This window comes from Odontomachus brunneus, unplaced genomic scaffold (genome assembly GCF_010583005.1).
Source record: "Odontomachus brunneus isolate Ranch 3 - 2012 unplaced genomic scaffold, Obru_v1 Obru_scaffold_038, whole genome shotgun sequence".
In the NCBI taxonomy this organism is placed as follows: domain Eukaryota; kingdom Metazoa; phylum Arthropoda; class Insecta; order Hymenoptera; family Formicidae; genus Odontomachus; species Odontomachus brunneus.
In genome coordinates this window covers 318,756-324,680 of record NW_022639488.1, presented here as the reverse complement: position 1 = coordinate 324,680, position 5,925 = coordinate 318,756, and the positions used below count along the sequence as shown (strand labels likewise).

At 37.7% G+C, this 5,925-nt stretch overlaps 1 protein-coding gene across 1 annotated transcript in view; it reads left to right on the top strand.

Moving 5' to 3' along the window:
• The window catches only part of LOC116843996 ((11Z)-hexadec-11-enoyl-CoA conjugase-like), an 18,498-nt gene that overhangs the window by 2,028 nt on the left and 10,545 nt on the right, over nucleotides 1-5,925 (top strand). The gene's annotated exons all lie outside the window — the stretch shown is intronic.

The following is a 5,925-nucleotide window of genomic DNA, read 5'->3' as shown; positions in this document are numbered from 1 at the left end:
GCGTATAGTACGCGACATGCGACCGTGTGAGCTGCATTTCAAAGAGGTATTGACATAGATATAATACGACGCACCGCAGGTTGGTCGACACAATCACAAACATTTTTTAAGTTTTATAATAAGCCGATACAGAATACTGCTGACCAATTTATAGATGCTATCCTAAGATAGTCTGTCATTGTAAAAAAAAAAAAAAAAAAAAAAGACAGAGTTGTCGTATACGCTAAACATCTACACTTGTTATACTATCATCGAGAGCGAGACACGTAGTATAATTGAAAGGTCGAACGAGCCCGCCGAAAGCGGGCGAAGTTTGGCCACAATTATACGAAGGGTCTCGCTCGAAGATGATCCCTTTACCCATCCCACTGCTGTATGTGTTTCTCGGATCATCTAGGAAAGTAGAAACGACAACTCTTCTTTGCTCTAAATTATATGATCGTAGATGGCGTAGAGAAGCGAGGGCCCTACAGAGAGGTCGCTAGGAGAGCCATCTCTTTTCTACACGCTGAACGTTGTGAAGTACCGAGAGAATAGAGACAACTACACTTGTTATACTATCATCTTCGAACGAGACCCTTCGTATAATTGTGGCCGAACTTCGCCCGCCTTCGGCGAGCTCGTTCGACCTTTCAATTTTAATCGTAATAGGATTAGCATCTTGAATAATTCTGTTTTATAATTATCGAAACAGAATCTAAATTATTCGATCTTCGATCTCCGATTTCACGAAGAAAGTGAGTGAACATAACCATTTGGACTTACCATTTTGGACTCGAAGACCGAAATACTCGACGAGGAAGATCTGCGAAAGAAGAATCACTCTCGAGTCACTTCAGTCACAGATTATTTTTATTTCTGTGAAAAATGTGTAAATAATATATATTATATACATTAAATAGAACTTTATCAAATTCTTGTCTACTTCGCACTCAGTATGTTTACAACTAATGAAAATGAATTAATACTAGATAATAACTGGATGGATGTTTGCGCAAACTGCGTACATTTCTATCTTATTACTCATTACTCTAAACTAAATTTATATTGAACAATTTTTCCTAGTCTGCGTTACTTCAAGAAATAATTTAGATTCTGTTTCGATAATTATAAAACAGAATTATTCAAGATGCTAATCCTGTTACGATTAAAATAGAAATTGCGCTATTGAATGTTATATATCACGCGAGGAATATATGTCAATTTACATAAAATACATCATAATGCGATTTCATAATGCACTTCTTGACGAGACTTCCTGTATTAGGGGCAAAAGATCAAATCTTTTTTTCATTTCTGACGATGTAAACTTCGCCAACATGACATTTATTGCATTGCTGTTTTGTATTTATATCGAAAAAATATTCCAGTACACAATCACTGAAAGTTTTTCGTTAACCGAACTAGGCTGTGTGTAATCCTCGAACCAAACCATCTTCGATATTCTTCGAGCTAGATAGGTTTGTTAAAAAATATCTCGTGCTCATAGTGTCATCACAGATTATCTTTCTTTCTGAGAAAAATGTGTAAATAATTGAAACGGTCAGCCTTGCTTTTTAATTTGAAACTATTAGAGGATAACGGGGTAATGTCGATCAATGGATAATTACGGTTATTGCTATATCTCGACTGTAGTTGGTAGGACTGTAATTTCGTACATTGCTTTTCTCTTTGAACGATCGCGAAGAAAATAGAAGGCAAAAAATCTCCAAGCTGCCAGTGCTTACTCTTCAGCTATAGCAAAAAGTATATTTTGCTGATGTAAAAATTGCTTGTAAAAAATCGTGATAAGTACATTTCTTCATGCTATATTCATTACAAACCTAAGTATATAATTTTTACACGTTTGCGTGTATAAAAACTTGTAGTCACTTTTTATGCATACATATAGGATGTCCCAGAACATTCTTTGAAGCTTTTATGGAGGCATAGTACGGATTGAGGTGAACATAAAAATACCCATTTGTAACATTTGAATATTGTAATATTCGCAATAATTATCAAGATATTAATTAAGAAAGATTTGTGAATGATCACGTGAAATATAGTAAATGAGCTGTAGTGGCGATGTCTGCTATTTGGGCTTATCTAACCGGAAAAAATCCTCTATTATTTTTTAATAACTTTGTTATTAGATTTTCAATTATTAATTAATATGTTAAATGTCACGTCGGTGCCTACGAACCGGCCGTAGACTTTCTTATCTTTTGTTTATAGCTCGCGCGGCTTTGTTTACTTAGCGGTAAAGTGCAGCGTGAACGGAACATTAAGCAAAATAGGCTTGGCGTTTAACGTGTTAAAGAAGATTAGCTGATGATTGTTCGTAATAATATATTAATCTTATCTAATCAATAACTAAAAATCATCGATTAATAACTAAAAATCGAACGGACTCACCAAAAACCTGGCTCGCGGAATGGGGCAGTCGGCAGCAGAAAGCGGCGGTCCCTCTAGGTTCACAAAATCTCTACTCGATACAGTAGCGGTCTTACGGTGGAGGATGACGGATCGTCGTTCGTTAATCTTCGGTGTCCTTCTCGACTCCGCGGATGGCACGTCCTTTACGAGAGAAGCTCCTCAGCGATCGTTGAAGTCCGGTTATATCCTAGGTTTGAATAGCTTTCCGACAGCCTTCAGCCTCTCATTGGTCGGATGGAATCCCCCATTTTCCATTTTTGGTTACTAGCGACTATTTGCTTTTCGTCAATTCCCTAAGCTTCTTGGCCGTTCCGACCTTGGCTTTGCTCCTTCGGCAGCCGTTGTTTTTGGCGATCCTCGAGTTTTGCGGCGTCTTCGCGCGGTTCGGAGGACGCTTCGGGTCGCGGAGAATGCGCTCACCGGCATTGTCCGGGCGGCCACTCTCCTCCGCTCGTCCACGGTGTCCATCAACTCCGTCCTCGCGGTTTCCTCGCGGCAGCTTATGACCGCTTCACTTCGGCAGCTCCTTCTCGACGTCCTGGGTGTTAGCTGAAACAGGCCTTTTTAGAGTGTCCCACCTTGTGGGTCTCTAATGAATGTTATTATTTACGGAAGCGATTCACCTAAGACAACCGGTCTTTCCGCTGCTTCTCGCGAGGGTTCTTCCTCTCCCACGGCGCACAGTGGATCGAGTAATAGGAAAGGCCGGACATAGGATAAGAATGTCAAATTTCAATAATAATACTAAAATATCTAGAAATCAACTATTTTTAAGTTGCACTTTCAATATCTAGCCGATTTAATGTTCAAACTTGCATTGCAGATTGTTGGTAGATGTTTGAAAATTATTGTTTGAAAGGAAATAGAAAAACACTTAAAATTTGACGCAAATATGAAACCTGTATACAACTTCGAAGGAATTAATAAATGAATGTAACTTTTTTTATTTGTCAAAGCACTTTATCGAAATTAGGGTATCGAAAGGCTATCGAAATTATCTTGTTTTGTTATCATATTTATATGATAGAAGCAGTACCATATTCCAAATTTTTCAGTCTCCGAATATATAAGATGTGAAACTTCTGAAGTACTAGATGCACGACTTTGCTTCCGCCGTTTTTTTCCGAAATTCGAGGCTTTATTGCAAAAAACTGGTTATACATTTATGATTCAAAGTATTGTCCATCGCTGGCCACTACTTTCTCCCATCTTTCGGGCAGCGTACGAAAATCTATCGCGTAATCCCGCGTCGAAAAAACTGGTCTTTTGAGGCGATCCACGAATCGATCCGATTTTTTACTTCTTCATAAGACTGGAAGTGCTGGTCAGCCAGGCCGTGTGCCATTGATCGAAACAAGTGATAGTCAGAAAGAGCAACGTCTGGAGAATACGGCGAGTGGGGTAGGACTTCCCATTTCAACGTTTCCAAGTATGTCTTGACCACTTTTGCAACATGGGATCGAGCATTGTCATGCTGCAAAAATCACTTTATCGTGTCTCTCGTTGTATTGCGGCCGTTTGTCTTTCAATGTTCGGCTCAAACGCATCAATTGCGTTCGATACCGATCGCCTGTGATTGTTTCAGTCGGTTTTAACAGCTCATAATACTACGCCGAGCTGGTCCCACCAAATACAGAGCGTGACCTTGGAGCCGTGAATATTCGGTTTGGGCGTCGAGGTGGAAGCATGGCCGGGAACTCCCCATGATTTTCTGCGCTTGGGGTTATCGTAATAAACCCATTTTTCGTCTCCAGTCACAATGCGATGCAGAAATCTCTTCCGTCTTTGCCTTTCAAGCAGCTCACAAGCAAACAAACGCTGTTCAACATCTCTCGGCTTCAATTCATACGGCACCCAATTTCCTTGCTTCTGAATCATTCCCATGGCTTTGAGGCGTTTTGAAATGGCTTGTTGAGTCACTCCCAATAATCGTGCCAATTCTTTTTGATTTTGACACGAGTCTTGATCAAGTAATGCCTCCAATCCTATATCTTCGAAAACCTTCTCTCTTCCACCGTTATGCCGGTCTTCGACGTCAAAATTACCATTCTTGAAGCGTTGAAACCACTCACGACACGTTCTTTCACTAATAGCGGCCTCACTATAAGTATTTAAGAACATTCAATGAGCCTTAGCCGCAGATTTCTTCATATTGAAACAGAAAATTAAAACCTCCCGCAAATGACAAGAATTGGGCTCATAAACTGACATTTTCAATCGAGAATAACTTTACGATAGACACAAATCGACTAATGTTTCTATGGGGTTATGTTGACAGATGCCCAAGTTTATTGTATGACGTCTATGATCTATTTATTTCGACCACCACTTATCGCTAAAGCCATCTATAGGAAAACGGCGGAAGCAAACCTAATATATATATATATATATATATATATATATATATATATATATATATATATATATGATTTTGTTTATATTATTAAAGATTTTTATAAATAAATTAATATTTATATTAATAAGCAAGTGAAAATTTATTTGTATTACAAAAGAAGCACCGACTCTATTTAATTCTTGCATTTATCTATATTTGCACTAATTACATTCTAAAATGTTAGAATAAAATTTGGCTTGAAAAGTAGAATGACAGCCAAGTCGCTCGAATTCAAATGATTTTTCACTCCTATAGAATAAATGTTCGAATGGTTCAGTGAATACTTACTCTAAAAATTAAAGTGTGTATCTAATGCATTCCACCGTTATAGGATTATTTCACTCTAACTAATTGAGACATTCTTTCATATAGAATAAAAATTCATTTTAACCTTGAGTGGAACATTCACTTTTGTAGTTTCGGGTGACAATATTTCTTGTGATGTCTTGTGAAATAATGATATATATTGCGTTCCATTCTATTTCGATCTGCTAGTGTTGCGCGACTTTTTACGTTCTTGCTTAATCATCACAACTTTTTTGCTTTCATATAATATAATCTTTGTGATTCCAGTTCATTTCGATCCCACTGAAGTCACCGTATCTCAAGTAGAAGTGGACGACGTTGGTACCATTTATGTCAGTCGTTCACGTATCATTCGATCATTTTAGGCACGAACAAGCAGCGTGCACTGTAATGTTTCATTCGCAAAAATTCAGTTTTATCCTCGACGAAGTCGAGTCAAATAATAAATCTCTAAGTGACTTTCATTCGCCGCGGCATTACAAAGTAATTTATTAGTAAGATATCGCTAGTATGTTTAATTTAATTGTCAGATTCTTCTTTCTTTACTTGTGATGGCGTACTCGGGAAGGAAATGTAACTGACATTTACATCCGAGGCTTCCGGATTCGAACGACTTTCCGATAAACAGTAACATTACATTAATGTTATAATTTTCTATACAACATATATGCATGCATTCTTATTGTTGAGTTGAAAATAATAACTGATATAAGATTATTATGGATATTGCCGATTGATTACATATTGATTACTGTTTTGCTTTTGATTACTGATAATTGATTTACTAGGTTGTCGTTTCCGAAATG